An 18,498-nucleotide genomic window follows, 5' to 3' on the forward strand; every position below is an offset into this window, starting at 1 on the left:
AGCTTCTGGTGTCATTCAAAGGGGATCCAGTATCTGTCTGCCTGGGATGACATGCTTGACAGGCCATGATGCTTCGCCAGAAATGGCCTGCACCTGTCACCTCTGGGATTCAGAATATTGGCCAAGGCTCTTGCTGCCCTATAGTGCCTTTTTTAGGCAAAGTTCAAAAAACAAACACACCACTATAAAAACTACAGGAAACAAAAAACTGAGGGCAATGTTACTCAACGCTAGGAGTCTAAACCTCAAAATGCACTCACTCGAGGCACTCTTCAAAATGGAGAACATTGATATCTGTGCAGTGACTGAGACCTGGCTCAAGGCTCCCGAGAGCACCCCAGCACTACCAGGCTATAATTCCACACATTTTGGCCACAAATCCCGGACCAAAACACAAAGGGCGGAGGTGTGTCCATATTCATCAAGGACATCCACACCTCCAGGCTAGTTGCAAAATACAATGCCTCTGAAATCATCCAAGTGCAACTAACCCAGGGCAAAAATGCATTCCAAACTGTAGCTTGTTATAGATCCCCCACCATGACCCAGGACACTCACTCCTCGTTCCTGGGGACACTGGAAAAAATGAGGGTCCAACCAAATACCATAATAATGGGCAATTTCAACTACCCCAACATAAACTGGGAAAACTACTCTTGTACTAACCCCCTTGCTCAACTCATTAGCACTATTCAAGACAAACCTTGATAAGTGGATGGGTGATAGTAAATTCACCCCTGGGATTATGTCTGGGGCACTGCTCGATAGAGGGGTAGGAATTTAACAATACATGGGTGGCAAAAGCCAATACACTGTTGGCTAGGCTTGCTTTGGCCCTCTGGCTGTTAGCCTAGCACCTACCTATGAACCTATGGGTCACTCAGTACTGAGGCACACGGATGTCTGACTCACTAGATTGATTATGGAGAAGGTAACAGCCAGCTGTCTATCACTTGCCAGTATCCAACACATGACACACCCAGTCAGGTCACTCCACAACAACTACAAGTATCACTCTGTCATCATCCATGTGGGTGTGAATGACCTGAAGCGCACCTCCCTGGACTACATGACAATGGGCATGGTTGAGCTCTCAGATTATGTGGCCCAGGCAGGTATGACAGTAGCCCTGAGCAGTATACTACCATCACCCGGAATGATGCTGCAGTACTATCAACAAATGATTGACTTCAACATTGTCTTACATGTTGTTTGTCATTCTCAGGGGATCCAGTCTCTCTCTGCTTATGATGACATGATTGACAGACCCCAATGCCTTGCCAGAGATGGCCTGCATCTGTCACCCTTGGGTTTCCAGGTACTGGCTAAGTCTTTTGCCACCCCTATAGTGCCTTTTTAAGCAGTGTTTCCAATCACATTACCATCATAACAGCTAGACATGAATGCAATCTGAGGGTCATGTTTCTCAGCGGTAGACATCTAACCCTCAAGATGCAGTCATTCAAAGCACTCCTCAAACTGGAAAACACTGATAGTTGTGCTGTAATGGAGGGATGGTTTACAGCAGCAGACAGCAGCCCTACACTAACAGGCTAGAGCACATTCCACAGCTGTCAGCCCCAAAACATGGACAACAGCTCCACAGGTGGAGGTGTCTCCATATTCATAACAGATATGCACACCTCCAGACTAGTATCCCAACATAATGCATCTGAGATACTTCAGGTACAACTGACTTTGGGTAATAGTGCAATCCAGGTCATAGCATGCTATGGGTCCACATCCATATCCCTAGACTGTCAATTCACATTCCTCAACACCATGGCATCTATCAAGGTCCAACCCAGCACTGACATAATAGGAGACTTCAAGTACCCCTCCATCAACTGGGAAAAGTAGTCAAGCACCAATAGACTGGGCCAACGCTTCCTGAAATTCATCAGTTCCAATGCCCTGAACCGGCTCATACTGACCCCCAGTAGGAATGCAACAACCTTGACCTGTGTTGATTACTTACATATGGGGCTGTTGCTCGACAACAGTAGTCAATCCCTACCTGGTCAGATTCAAACATGATGCAATCACCATGGCAATCCACATCTCACCCACACTCCCACAAAGGTAACCACCGTGAAAAAACTCTCCAAAGCTGACTTTAGAGTTATAAAAACAGGGGTGGATGACTTCACTCCACCCATGCCAATTGAAAATAGCTGCATGACTGTTGACTCAAATGGACTGTACAGACATGTACATGAAAGCATTGTACTAGCCATAGCCAACAGAACCAAGATGCTGTCCTCCAAACACTGGAAGCCAATGTGATGGTCCCCTGCCATTACTAAAGTGTACAACAGAAGAAAGACACTGTTGCAGAAAAAGGTGGTGTCCCAAGACTGGTAAACCCCCTTATTAGCGTCAACAAAAACTTGAGATCCTCATGGAATCATCTACAGCCAGCTATAGGTTCATAGGTAGGTACTAGGCTGTCTGCCCAAGGGCATTTATAAGCCTAGCCAGAGGGTGTCGGCTTTTGCCGCCCCATTGATTATTTAACTAAGTCTCTGTCAAGCAGAGCCAATGAAGTGATCCCAGGGGTGTATTTTTTGTTACCCATCCACTCGTCAAGGCTTCTTTTGAAGAGTGTTAGTGAGGGGCTCTGCCTAATGTAGTTAGGAATTTTGTTCCAAAGCATGGGGAGTCTCTGTGACAGGAATCTATCCCACTAGTATGTTCTGTTTATTGTTGTGGCGAGGTGTAGCTCACTAGAGCGTGTGGCTCACAGTGACTTGGATTTCTTTAGGTGGAGCATGTCCATCAATTCTGAGTTGGACATGGCTTTGTAAGTCAGGCAGAGATCACCTCTGAGTAAGCGATATGTCACTGAGTACAGCCGGAGTTTTTTTAGTCGGGCTGCATAGGACATATGTTTGAGGCCAGTAATTCTCTTGGTGAGGTGCTTTTTTGGTCTTTACAGCTGTTGGAAGTGTCTTGTCAGGTTAATCCCAAATGGGGCATTGTACTCTATGATGGGTCTGATGAGTGACGGGTAGAGGGGCACTATAACCTCTTTATTTCTAGATGCAAACCCTTTAGTAATTAGATGGGCCACATAGAAGGATTTTCTAACTACTTTGGCAATATTATTGTCAAAGGAGAGATTACTATCTACCTGGGTACCCAGATCTCTTATTACCTCTTCTGTATTAAGGGGGCTGCTGCCTATGTGGTAATTTGTGGGTGTTTTGTTTTTCCCAAACGGGATGACTATGCATTTTTTGGCATTTAGCTTGAGGCCATGACTTTGACACCATGTGTCTGTCTCAGTAAGGCCTTTTTGAAGGATGTCCGTGTCAGCCGGAGAGTCAATTATGGCTCCCAGTTTGCAGTTATCGACGAACTTGGTTAGCCATAGTCCTCCTGTGTTTGCCTGTACTTCTGAGAAATATATGCCGAACAGTAGAGGTCCCAGAACCGAGCCTTGCAGGACACCACTTGTGACTGGTTTAGAGTCAGACCTGGAGCCCCCTATTCTTACCATGTGAGTTCTGTCTGTAAGCCAGTTGGCAACCCATCTTGTGAAGTAGGCGTTTTGAAGGCAGAATTGCAGGAGACACTGATGGCAATCACAAAAGCCTTTGATAATCATACCAACAACCTCCACAGCAATACTCACAAGTACTGTGAGTTACTGCACAATGCTAACTCCTATCTTGAGCCAAAAGATATTGGCAACAGTCTTGCCAACACATTCAGTGTCAGCTTTACCCCTCTCTTCTGCCTAAGGGAACAGTCACAATGGCAGATGAATGCCAGGCACCCAGCATTACTATAGCCTAGGTTAGAACTGCATTGTCCACAGGCAAGAATACAGCTTCCATGGGGCACAAGCATATCTGTGGTTGTGTTCTAAATGATGTACAAAGAGACCTGGCACCATGTCTGTGTGCCCTAGTCAGTCATAGCCTCAGCTCAGGCTTTGTCCCCCCAAAATGGTGCACTGCTACAGTCATCCCTCTCCATAAAGGGTAGCAACTACAGACCCTGGGGATTATTGGCCCATTAGCCTGACAAGTCTACAAAGTACAGGTATAGACCACTTCATCAGGGACCTGATTGACAAAGATATAGGTAATCTCCTAACTCTGGACCCCACACAGTTTGGCTTTGCGAATGGCAGATCATGCCTGCTCAAACTGGTCGACTTCTTTGAGTGAGTCACCAGGGCTATGTATGGCAGTAAAGCACTGCATGCAGCCTACCTCGATCTGGTCAAGGCTTTTGATACCATTCCTCAGTCAGGAATTATTGATAAACCCACCAAACTAGGTATTAACCCCTATATCAGTAGGCAGATTGCAAATTGGTTCACAGAACACACAGTGTGACAGTGGCAAACTCTAAGTCAGACTGCCAAGCAGTCACAAGTGGAGTCCCACAGGGATCAGTACTGGGTAGTCTCCTGTCTAGCATCTACTTTTAGGAGTCCAGCCCAACACAGAGGAACTCTGGCTGACCAAATTCACAGAGGACTGCAAGCTGGGAGCCATCATTAATGTCACAAGTGATGCAGACATCCTACAGAAAAGCCTCACTGAACCAATGAGTGGTGTGGAAACCATGGCCAGAAGTTTAACACCACAAAATGCATCATCATCCCCTTTGGTAAAACATTCAGTTCCCAGTATGTACCACAGTGATGGGAGCCAAATGAACACTGTAGGCGTTATAAGAGATGTGGGGACACAGGTTGACAGCAACTTCTCCTTCAAGCATCACATTACCACTATGGTCAGGCATTCCTTCTATGTGGCACATTATATTAACAAGGGTTTTGCATCCAGGAAGACAGCGGTAATCATCTCTGTCTACTCTTCCCTCATTAGACCACTCATCAAGTATTATGGCCCATTTGGCATGTACCTCACTAGACACCTGCAACAGCTGGAGAGGCCTCAGAAGTACCTCACAAATAGGTTCCTAGACATTAAACACATGTCCTACACAGACTCAGAAGACTCCAGCTATTCTCTGTGTCATATCACCTACTTAGAGGCTATGTATGCTTGACTTACAAAGCCATGTCTGACCCAGATTTTTTAGAAATGCTACATATGAAGATATCCCAATCCCTCCACATCACACATTGCAGAGACTTCTACCTCATTACCACAATCGACACAGCATGCTGGTGGGACAGGTGCCTCACCAAGAGACTTCACATGCCCTGGAATACACTTCACATACATGTCATGCAGAGTACCTAGCTGACCCTGTTTCACGGAAATCTTGATGAGTGGATGGGTAATAGACAGTTCACCCCAAAGATCACTGCAGTGGCTCTACTTGATACAGGAACTGGGAAGTAACATCAGCTGGCACAATGGCAGGACCATTCTATTGGCTAGGCTTGTAAAGGCTCCTGGGCCATTAGCCTACTACACACTTATGAACCTATAAAGGGAATGACATCAGCAGGACTGATAAAGTAGGGCAGTGGGTGGGAAATATCAAAATACTTTGTCCTACAAGCAGACACACTTACCAGATGTGAGAGTAGAACCCCTGCCTAACTAGCTATTTGTACCATAGTGGTTACACAGTTATCACACATGCTACAGAACTTAATGAGCTAAGAGCTGGCCAAAGGTACTGATATGGGGAATAACATCAGCAGGACAGATAAAGTAGGGCAGTGGGTGGGAAACATATCAAAATACTTCTGCCTACAAACATTTATTTAGTTATTTATTTATTTTACATTTGTTTACCGGGATAGTCCGACTGAATACATGTCCATTTTCAGTGGAGGCCCGGGGAGAAAAGCTCCACATAGACAAATTTACATAGATTACACAGAAGTTAGCAAACAATTATAAAAACAAAGTAATTATATACAATGGCTTAGTAGTGTTCCCTAGTAGGGACTCACAATTCTCATGGACAGACACAATTAAAGGTAAGAGACATCAGATTGGAAGCAGAGCTTGGTGACGTAGTTACAAATTATGATAATTACAGAATATGCTTTTAGTTTATAGCTTAATCAGGTTTGGTACATGGGAATAGCCAATTCACTTTGAGATACTGTTTGAGGTTTTTTTGAAGAGACTTTCGGAGGATTGTAGGATTATATAGTTTGGCAATGAATTCCAGGTTTTGCCAATGAAGTTGGCAAACAGGGATTCAATCAGCAGAGTTATTAGCTTTGTGGGTTTGGAACAGTAGTTTATCGGCTGACCGTAGGGATCTTGGGTTGCTGTATGACTTAATAATATTTTTAAAGGACCACTACGGGCAAATGATGGAGAAAACATATATATTTTTTATCTTGCCGTGATTTACTACACCTCCTAAAGCTGCCTGCAGCAAAATAAGTACTCATTCCTAATTCTATTTTGTTTTTATTCTTGTCTGCCCTCATTTCCTTTGGAAAGCTAAATCTGTCCCATAATGCACAGACTGAGAACAAATAGCCCTACCATTTGTTGTCAGACTAGACTTCCATTCGCTTAGAATGGAACACCTGAAAAAAAAACTGCCAAGTCTGAGAGTCTGCAGCTCATGTGTCATTGACTGGTATGCGCCGAGTTTTACAAATGTTGTTCCTACTGATGTAGTACACATTCTCTGAAAGAAACTTGCATAAGTGTCAACAAATTACTGAGATAAAAAAGACTTTTCACAAGGAGCACTTTTGCAAGTTTCAGTTCCTGGTCAGGTTACTCCTCCCATCTCCCCTCCTTCAGTGGGCTACAGTCTCACATTTCCAGCTTGCGTAGATTCAACTATTTTGTCAGCTTTGCATGACAATAGACATAAAAAAAATCACAGCCTGGTGTGCCACTAAAACTGTTCCCTTATGTCTCTTCACTTCTGAATAGCATTTCCCAGGAATAAAAAAAAAAGCAAATGCATCAGTTCAGAGTTTAGGCCAGTCTATCCATTTTTTAAAAATGTGCACAGTAAAATATTCAACTTGTAATGCATTTTGGCTGCTGACATGGTTATCTTTACATAGTTATTCTCTTATAGTATAACCTGAACTTATTGTATTTAATGATACATTTTACAGCATTTCTCAGTTTCTTAACAATGACCACCGGTTATCTTACAGATTAGTACCTCGCAGGATGCGCAGTAGCAAATCCCGCCCCGACACGCCCCCGGGACGGGCTAAGCAATATTGAAGTGAATAGCGTCGTTATATATCGTCCAAATAATTAATAAATTATATAACCTCCAAATAAATAATTACTGAAAACTCTACACAAACAGTACAAAAACTAAATTAAACACTCTATATTTACGATCCCTACAGTACTAAACTACATCAAACTACACTACAAAAACAGTACAAAAGCTTTGCTATTATGGCAAAAATGAAACACCGTACACTACATTATACACTACACTACATTACCCTATACACCGTACTACAAAAAGGAAGTAAAACACTCTATATTTACGAACCCTACAGTATTAAATATGCCTTGTAATACCTATAATGTCGATAATGATGAGCAACTGTAAAATGTGATTGCTTCACACATGCAGTTTAACACCTGACATGCAAACCGAGCAACTGTTAAGTAACCTATTCAACTATTAATGGCAATAATTGCCCCTATTGTCCTGCACTACCTATAAATTAACTGAAATTAATTTCTTTTACCTTTACCTTACCTGTACCTTGCTGTACGGACATTGCTACTTCGTGACCTTAACAAAATGAATAGGATGGACGACTATTACCTGCACTGCATCACCTCCTCGCCGATATCCGTAATTACATTCCTGCAGTCTGTAGGAATTGTGCCAAAGGAAAAACGCTGCCATCTCTGTGGGTCTCGTTCATCTTTGGTTCGGCATCGTGCTTCGTTCTCCTGGAGATGCACAGGAAGGAAATGTAGAAGCAGAGCTGGAATGCTATGTGAAACTTTTTTCCATCACAGCCGGCTGCCTGTCGATACCCTCTTTAAAGTCATGTACTGGTGGTGTCTGAAGCTCCCAATCTGTAGGCTAGCTGAACACTTAACAGTATCCATGACAACTTTGGTGGACTGGTATCAGTTTCTCCGAGATGTCTGTAGCTGGACACTTCTGCAGGATCCCCTTCTACTCGGTGGCCCAGGTGTTCAAGTCCAAATAGACGAATGCCTCCTTGTCAAGGCTAAATACAATCGCAGCCGAGTGTTAGGCAAAATGGACCATTGGGTCTTTGGTATCTATGACTGTTCTACTAAATGTGGCTACCTGTCATTTGTTGAAAGATGGGACGCGGCTACCTTACTCCCAATTATAAGGAAACATGTGTTACCTGGTTCGGTGATTGTATCCGACGAATGGGCTGCATATAGGGGAATTTCTGAGCTGTTGGCAATGCAGTACACTCACCTTACTGTGAATCACAGTAAACATTTTGCAGACCCTACCACAGGTGCACACACTAACGCAGTGGAGGGGATGTGGTCGCATTGCAAAAAGCAGCTGAAGCAAATGAACGGGACACCAAGGCATATGGTGGACAGCCACCTGGATGAATTTGTTTGACGTGAAAAGTATGGAAGACAAAACGAAGACTTGTTTATGTGCCTCCTGGAACATATAAGACAGTACCAGGAGACGCACCAGGAAGAGCTGGGTGTCCGCAGTTATGGCCAATAAACGCTGCTTATGTAGGTGAAATCTGTTTTTTTTTTGGGTGCATATATTGGTAGATATATTGGTTGTCACTTTCTTGTTTTTCTTAACCTTCAGAGTTGTATCAATAAATTGCGCATGTGATACGCTGGTGTATGTCTTTCACCGTTCTTTTGTACACTGTAATGGCCAATAAACGTTGCTTATGTAGGCGAAATCTGTTTTTTTTGGGTACATATATTGGTAGATATATTGGTTGTCATTTTCCTGTTTTTCGTTACCTTGTGATTTGTATCAATAAAGTGGATTGCGCATGTGATACGCTGGTGTATTCCTTTCAACGTTCTTTCGTACACTGTCTAAAACTGTTCATCAACAAAAACTAACTTGTACATCCGTAGCTGTTCTAAAGCAAACTTTAGTTTCTAATCACCTCATTTTTTGTTAAAAAGTTGCCACCTCTGCATTCCAACAAATTGCTCTTACAAACATACTTTTCTGTGAAGATGCGAACTTGACTTGATATTCATTTTAATAGACTGCTAAACAATCTAACAACGGTTCTTACAAGCCGCTCTTGCGGCATGTCAACTCGCGGTTATATCTGACCTGTCAGTCAAAACTGCCAATCATGCCAGACACGCCCAAAGTTGCGCAGTACTGCCCACGAGGTACTAATCTGTAAAATAACCTGACCTCCCAAGCCTCTGATGTGACCTAGTACTTTTTCTTACTATTGCTTTATCTAGTTTGTCTTAGTTGTATACCTGTAGCATGTCTCTCATCCTCTCAGCAACAGACTCCTGGAGAAAACTTCCAAAGCAGATACTTGTATTGAAAGAGTAGCAGCAGCTGTAGCAGTGATACCATACTCCAAAACAATGCACTCAAACATAGTACTGACAAACACAGGGTAATGTATATGCAGGGTTGCCAGATTTCCGACTGGCCAGGTAGGGACAGAGTGAAGACCAAAAAAAAAAGGTCTTCCACACTAGGTCTTTAATGACACACAAGTAGCTCTGTGTTTATTTTTTTTTTTAATTGGCCCGGGCCAATCAAAAATAAACACAGAGCTACTTTTGTTTAATGCGAAATATCGCAGTTCCACGTTAAACAGAAATAGCTCTGTTTTGCGATTTGTAGATTGGCCCGTATACCAGTATATGGGCCAATCAAAAATCGCTAAACACGGAGCTACTTCTGTTTAATGCGGAACATCGCAGTTCCGCGTTAAACAGAAGTAGCTCTGTTTTGCAATTTTTTTGATTGGCCCGTATACCGGTATATGGGCCAATCAAAAATCGCTAAACACGGAGTTTCTTCTGTTTAATGCGGAACTGTGATGTTCCACATTAAACACAAGAAGATCTGTGTTTAGCGATTTTTGATTGGCCCGTATACCGGTATACGGACCAATCAAAAAAAAAAAAAAAAACAAACCGGAGGCTGCCCGGGATTTAAACCGTCAGTGCATGACTCGTGATCAGGCTGCTGATCTCGGGACAGTCCTGCCCAAATAGGGATGTCTGGCAACCCTGTGTATATGTCTGACTCAAGCAGTGATGAAATTGCTAGGGACTTCACTGATCACAATTTTACTCTTAATCTCTCCATTTCATAATCCATAACATTTGCACCACACCTACACAGGCACACCTCCACCTTCCCAAACACAGCTACCCACACCCACACAACATACCAGTCAAATTTAAGGCTTTTCCCACCTTTCTGCAAAACACTGCTGTAATGGCTTTGGCAAATAAATGAAAATGATTGATGGGTGTTGGTTCCGGGCTCCCATCCATATATCTCAATAGTACAGATTTTTGCAGAAAGTCCAGATTTTTTGTCTGTTTTTCATAAAATTGCAGTTTTCTGTCAAATCACTGGCAAATCATTGAACACTGAAGTCAGAAAGTTGACAGTCATTTGATTTTCAGACTTCATATCCTTAAGAAAATTCACTCTAATGCAAAACCTGTTTATCAACTTTCTAAATTTGTAAGTGCAATATTTACAAAATGTCCCATTTTTTGGGCTTTTGTCCTTATTATTTATGGCCTTGTCCAGATTTATTGTTCTATGATGTTGAGAGGTATGCTGCCATCCCTTCATACTGGAGCCAGTCCACTGCACTTGCACAAGTGTCCCCCGCAGCAGGTATCAGTGCAGATTTGCTTTATAGTTATTTTACACCACACACACACAGTAAATCTTGTCCATGTTATTTCTTCTTTTCCTTGGTTTCGTTTCTCTTACTTGTAATGTTACTTTTACTCATTTTTTCTCCTCTCTCCCATATCTACCCTAATTATTACTTCTAACAAATACTTTCTCACTCTTTCTTCTCTTCCCCTCCTCCTTTTCATCCACTATTTGAACTTTTCTACTCTGACATTTGCTTTATGAGTAAATAATGAACTGTCACCCTTATGTCGGCACATTTCAATGCTACATAATATTGTATTTAGTCTAATAATAGGTTCATAGGTAGGTACTAGGCTATCGGCCTTAGGGCCTAAGTAAGCCTAGCCAACAAGGTTCCCTGGCTTATGCCACCCAAGAAAGTTATTTTCCTGTACCACTGTCGAGCAGAGCCACAGAAGTGATCCCTGGGGTATATTTCCTATTTCCCATCCACTCAAGGATTTTGCTTGAAGAGTGCTAATGAGAAACTTTGCTTGACATAGATGGGCAGCTTGTTCCAGAGTATCGGAAGTCTCTGGGACAGGACTCTATGCCTCCTGCATGTCCTGTTTATTGTGGTGACTAAGTTTAGGTCCCTAGAGCGTGTAGCTCAGAGGGATTGGGATTTCTTTAGGTGTAGCATGTCCAGCAGCTCTGGGTCTGACATAGCTTTATATGTTAGGCAGAAATCCCCTTGGAGTAGGCGATATGCTACGGAGTAAAGCTGGAGTTTTTTCAGATGGTCAGTGTAGGGCATCTGTTTGAGGCCAGTAATCCTCTTTGTGAAGTACTTCTGTGGCCTTTCCAGCTGCTGCAGATGTCTTGTAAGGTACATTCCAAAAGGGGCGTTGTACTCTATAATGGGTCTAATGAGTGTCGAGTAGAGGGGAACAATGACCTCTTTTTTCCTGGATGAGAACCCTTTTGTGATGAGGTGTGCCACATAGAAGGACTTCCTTACTACTGTGGCAATGTGATTATCAAGGGAGCGACTACTGTCCACCTGGGTCCCAAGGTCTCTTATCACACATTTTGTGTTAAGTAGACTGCTGCCTATGTGGTAGTTCATGGGTACAGAGTTTTTACCAAAGGGGATGACAATGCATTTTTGGCATTGAGCTTGAGGCCATGGCTCTGACACCAGGCATCTGTCTCAGTGAGGCCCTTCTGTAGGATGCCCACATAATTTGGGGACTTGACTATGGCTCCTAGTTTGCAGTAATCTGTGAACTTCATTAGGCAGAGGCCTTCTGTGTTAGCCTGTACTTCAGTGAAGTAGATACCAAACAGGAGAGGTCCCAGGACTGAGCCCTGTGGTACTCCACTTGTCACTGGTTTGATGTCAGATTTGGAGTCTGCAACTTTTACAGTGTGGGTTCTGTCAGTGAGCCAGTTGGCAACCCATCTTGTGACTTAGGAATTTATACCTAGTTTAGCTATAATTCCATTTCACAAACCCGAACTGGGTGGGGTCATCACATACCAGTCAATGACACATGAGCTGCAGACTCTCAAACTTGGCATTTTTTTTCAGGTGGTCCATTCTAAGTGAATGGAAGTCTAGTCTGACAACAAATGGTAGGGCTACTTGTTTTCACAGTCTGTGCATTAAGACAGATTTAGCTTTCCAAAGGAATCACAATGTCTGCCCCCATGAGGGCAGAGAAGAGTAAAAAAAATAAAATTAGGAATGAGTACTTATTTTGCTGCAGGTAGCTTTAGGAGGTGTAGTAAATCATGGCAAGATAAAAAAAATATGTTTTTTTATTGTTTGCCTGTAGTGGTCCTTTAAGTGGTACAAAAGAGTGGCACAAAATTTTGTGTGCTATTAAGAGTTGATTGAAGTGAATTAAGCTGGGCAGTTCTAGCCACTCTAGTTGTTTAGGGTTGTGGCAGTGGTGGGTTCTATAGGTGGAGCCAGTGGCGAATCTGGCAGTATGATTGTAGCTATGGGACAGCTTACCTAGTTCGGATTTGTTGAGGTTTGAGAGTTTTGTACAGGTGATGCATATAAAAGAGTAGAGAGTAGGTGTGATCGGGTGAGTGCAGTCCTAGCCAGTGGGGTTAAAAATGTCTTGTTTCTATACAGTGATCCAAGCTTCTTATTGATGGTCTGTATGGTTTTGTTGACCTGTAGTTCAAATTTGAGATTATTGTCTATGATAACCCCTAGCAGTTTAGTGTGATTATCTGGGTAAATAGTGGTATAATTGTTAGATGTGACAGAGAATGAAAGTGTGGTGGATCTACTAGTGGGGTAGAAGAGTAGAAGTTTAGTTTTACTGGGGTACAGAAGTAGGCATTGGCTGGTGAGCCAATTCTCAATAGTGTTAAATGTATTTTTGGGTTAAGGTTTGCAGTTCGGATGGGGAGGTGGCTGAGCAGATCAGACAGGAATCATCTGCATATTGACTGCAGATAGCTTTAGGGATAGCAGTGTGAAGGCTCTTGATAAAAATAGAGAAGAGTAGTGGACCTAGTATGGACCCATGAGGGACACCAAGTGTGAGAGGCAGCTGGCTGGAGAGTTTGCCCTGCCATAGTACTGCCTCTTGTCTACCAGTCAGGTAGGATTGGAACCACTGGATAGCAGGTTTGTTGAGGGAAATAGATTTTATTGAAAGAATGAGAAGTTCATGGTTGAAGTAGCAGGTAATAAACAGCCACTTATGTTATAGTCATATGTTATTAAAGTCGTTTGTCTGATCGTTTGTCTCACCATTCATTTGGTTCATTCTCAGTGGCTGTTTATTACCTGCTACTTCTTTGATTTTCCCTTTTGGGATTTTTTTGTTTGTTAAGTTCATGGTTGACCATGTCATACACACACAAACTTGCCAGATACAAGAGTAGAACTCCTGCCTAACTATTTATCTATTATTTCTGCTAGAGTGTTAGGCATTTATTGCACACACTAATGAGCTTACTGGGCTGACAGCTGGCCAAAGTTGCTGATAAAGGGAATGACATAATCTGGACTGATAAAGTGGGGCAGTGTGAAGTGTTGTGGGTGGTAATGGCATAAAACTGTTTCACCTACAAAAAAACAAACAAATCCCTCAGTCTTGCACACACAACTGTCTCTCTCACACAGACACACACACACACACACACGCACACACGCACACACGCACACACACACGCACACACGCACACACACACACACACACACACACACACACGCACACACACACACACACACACACACACTTGCCAGTATTGGGTTTAGAACTCTAGAACTCCTACCTATCTAGTTAATTGTACTATAGTGTTATGCAGTTATTATGCATGCTACAGAGCTTATAGGAATAGCAAGTGTCCAATGTCCAATTCTAAGGTGAATGACAGCAGCAGATCTTGGGCAATGTGAAGTTTACTGAGTGAGAACAGTCTGCTAATACTTAGACTTACAGAGACACACACACACACACACACAGGTGATGTGATATTAACACCCCAACCTCAGTACTATTACACAATGGCGCTCACCTTTTATGCTTGCAGGTGCCACTGTTTAACACCAGTATGCCACTGTCCACAGCTGAACATCACTGTATGGCATTCAGGGTACCCATGTGTGTGACTCACGCTGCTGTGTCTGTCCCCCTGTGTCTCTCTGTCTATCACTGTCTGTCTCTCACCTCCCCACATCTATGTGTGTGTGTATGCTTGACATATATACTTATGTGCTGGCCATATATGTCTGCATGTGTGTCACACACAACAGATGTGGATATATCACATGTGGGCCATCTACAGCTAGCTGAGGGTAATCCTGTCTGATGTGCATGTGTGTAGGGACAGTTAAGGTGTACATAGCTGTCTGTATGCACAGATATATCTACACAATATAGTCATATAGACGAATGTAGGTAAAAACATGTTCTGTGATTCCCTAAGTGTAGGAGCATGCCCAGTGTGACCTTGTGTATTTAGAGTGGGACTCTATTCCAGAGATAAGTGCACTCCAGTCTAGGGTTTTGTGTGCTACAGACATACCTCTCAGATGTACAGAGAACTTTTCTGGAGGTAATGGTTTGTTTTGGCAGACATTTTCTGACATAGCAGTATTGTGATTGTGCAATGTATTGTGTCCTTACCTAGTGACAGACATCCTCAAATCATCACAGTGCTTTACCAAAGGAATACTAGTCGTATAGGTTCATAGGTTCATAGGTAGGTACTAGGCTATCAGCCCAAGGGCCTACGTAAGCCTAGCTAACAAGGTTCCCTGGCTTATGCCACCCAAGAAAGTTATTTTCCTGTGCCACTGTCGAGCAGAGACACAGAAGTGATCCCTGGAGTGTATTTCCTATTTCCCATCCACTCATCAAGATTTTTCTTGAAGAGTGCTAATGAAGAACTTTGCTTGACAAAGATGGGTAGCCTGTTCCAGAGTATGGGAAGTCTCTGGGACAGGAATCTATTCCTCCAGCATGTCCTGTTTATTGTGGTGGCAAGGTTTAGGTCCCTAGAGTGTGTAGCTCAGAGGGATTGGGATTTCTTTAGGTGTAGCATGTCCAACAGCTCTGGGTTTGGCATAGCTTTATATGTTAGGCAGAGATCACCTTGAAGTAGGCGATATGCTACGGAGTAAAGCTGGAGTTTTTTGAGGCGGTCAGTGTAGGGCATTTGTTTGAGGCCAGTAATCCTCTTTGTGAGGTACTTCTGTGGCCTTTCCAGCTGTTGCAGATGTTTTGTGAAGTACATTCCAAAAGGGGCATTGTACTCTATAATGGGTCTAATGAGTGTCAAATAGAGGGGAACAATTACCTCTTTTTTCCTGGATGAGAACCCTTTTATGATGAGGTGTGCCACGTGGAAGAACTTCCTGACTACTGTGGCGATGTGACTATCAAAGGAGAGACTACTATCCACCTGGGTTCCAAGGTCTCTTATCATACATTCAGTGTTAAGTAGATTGCTGCCTATGTGGTAGTTCATGGGTACAGAGTTTTTACCAAAGAGGATGACACTACACTTTTTGGCATTGAGCTTGAGGCCATGACTCTGACACCAGGCATCTGTCTCAGTGAGGCCCTTCTGTAGGATGCCCACATCATTTGGGGACTTGATTATGGCTCCTAGTTTGCATTCATCTGCAGACTTCATTAGCCAGAGGCCTTCTGTGTTAGCCTGTACTTCAGAGAAGTAGATACCAAACAGGAGAGGATCCAGGATGGAACCCTGTGGTATCCACTTGTCATTGCTTTGAGGTCAGATTTGGAGTCTGCAACTTTTACAGTGTGGGTTCTGTGAGTGAACCAGTTGGAAACCCAATTTGTGACGTAGGGATTTATACCTAGTTTAGTGAGTTTAGCTATAATTTCAAAATGGGGGATGGTGTCGAAAGCCTTGGCGAGGTCAAGATAGGCTGTGTGAACCCCCTTATCCTCATCTACGGTTTGGTGACTGCCTCAAAAAAGTCGATCAGGTTCAGGAGGCATGATCTGCCTTTCACAAACCCGAACTGGGTGGGATCCAGAGTTTGGAGGTTATCAATGTCTTTGTTTATGAATTCCATGATGATACATTCCATGGCCTTGCAGACCAGGCTCATCAGGCTAATAGGTCGATAGTTCCCGGGATCAGTGGTGGCTCCCCCATTGTGGAGTGGGATAACTGTTGCTGTGTGCCATTCAGTGGGCACAAAGCCTGATGTGAGGCTATTATTGAACATGGTGCTTAAGTGGGGAGCCAGTTCATACTGAAGTTTGTGTAAAACGCAGCCTGGGATGTTGACCAGTCCCATGGATGCTATGTTTTTGGCTTTAGAGAGTGTAGCTTTTACCTGCGTAGTTGTGATTACAGGGACTCTGCATTCTTCCTGTATAGATATGGGCCCTTTAGGGTGTGAGGGGGGGGGGGGTAAAGTTTGCACTGAACCTATCTGCCAGGATGTTGGCAATATCAGTTGGTTCTGGATTTTCATGCCTTTGTGCTGTAACTCAGAGCAGATCTGGGTGTTGCCATCGAGATTCTTGACATAGCTATAGAATGATTTGTGGTTGTCCTTAGAATTAGTTGTGATTTTGTTTTCGTAGCTAGCTTTGGAGGATCTTATAAGCGATCTCAGCTTCTTACTGAGGCTGACCAGGGAGTTCCTCCACTCATGGGATTTTACTCTCTTTTACAACAGTTTCTTCCTTCTGTTGTACAGTTTGTTTATGGCAGGGGACCACCAGATTGGCTTCCTTTTTTTGGAGGATAGCATCTTGGTTCTGTTTGGGATAGCACGATCCATGCACTCATGTAGGCGCTTATAGAGTGCATTTGTGTAGGATTCAGCAGTTGTAACTGTATTGTCCATCTGCATGGGTGTCATGAAGTTCACCACTTCTGTCTTAAGAAGCATGAAGTTGGCTTTGGAGAAATTGTTTACCATGGTTTCCTTAATGGAGGGGGGGTGGGGGAGGGATGTGGATATCAAGGGTGATTAGCTTATGGTCGGATTGGACCAACGAGGAGTTGACTTCAGGTGTGGAACACTGGTCACTCATGTTGGTAATGACTAGGTCAAGGATATTGTTACTCCTGGTGGGGGTGTGGATAAGTTGATCCAGGGCATTGGAGTTTATGAATTCAAGAAAGCATTGAGCTAAGGAGTTGGTACATGAGTAGTTTTCCCAGTTAATGGTGGGGTAGTTGAAGTCACCCATTATTAGGGTGTTTAGTTGAACCCTAATATTTTCCAGTACATCAAGAAAAGAGGAGTGGGAATCCTGGGGCATGGTGGGGGATGTGTAGCAAGCTACAATTTGGATTGCAGTTTTGCCCAGAGTTAGTTGCACTTGGATAACCTCGGATGCATTATGCTGAGCAACTAGCCTGGAGGTGTGGATATCCTTAATGAATATGGACACACCTCCGCCTTTGGTGTTTCGGTCCAGGTTAAATGGCCGAAAAGTGTGGTATGAGTTATAGCATGGTAGTGCAGGGGTGCTCTCTGGAGCCTTGAACCAGGTCTCAGTCACTGCACAGATATCGATGTTCTCCATTTTAAGGAGTGACTCGAGTGAGTGCATTTTGAGATTTAGACTTCTAGCATTGAGTAGCATTACCCTCAGTTTTTGTTTGCCTGTTCCTGTTATGGTGGTGAATTTGTTATTTGAACCTTGCCTAAAAAAGGCACTATAGGGGCAGCAAGAGCCTTAGCCAGTATCTGAAATCCCAGGGGCGACAGGTGCAGGCCATCTGTGGCAAAGCATCGTGGTCTGTCGACCATGTCATCCCAAGCAGACAGATACTGGATTCTCTTAGAATGACACCAGAAGCTTAGCCAATTGTTGAAGTCAATCATTTTGTCCATGTACTGCGGTATCATTCGGGGTGATGGCAGAATGCTACTCAGGGCTAGGGTCATACCTGCCTGGGCTACAAGATCGGAGATCTCTTCCATGTCTCTTTTCATGTATTCCAGGGACGTACATCTCAGGTCATTAACACCAACATGGACAATGAGAGTCATATTTGTACTTGTTGTGGAGTGACCTGAGTGCATGGGTTATGTGGCAGATCCTGGCACCCGACAGGCAGCTGACAGTACCCTTCTCCTTGTTTAGCCTGGTGAGTGGGACATCAGTGTGCCTGACTATAGAGTCACCTATGACTAGTGTGTTGGGTACGTTGTTTTGCCTTATTGGCTATGCTTGAGTGGCACACTGAGTCTGTGGGCTATGTGTCATTTGGGTTGTGTTGGGGGAA

The sequence above is a fragment of the Protopterus annectens genome, chromosome 1.part1 (assembly GCF_019279795.1).
Source record: "Protopterus annectens isolate FY-2018-M chromosome 1.part1, PAN1.0, whole genome shotgun sequence".
NCBI lineage: Eukaryota > Metazoa > Chordata > Ceratodontiformes > Protopteridae > Protopterus > Protopterus annectens.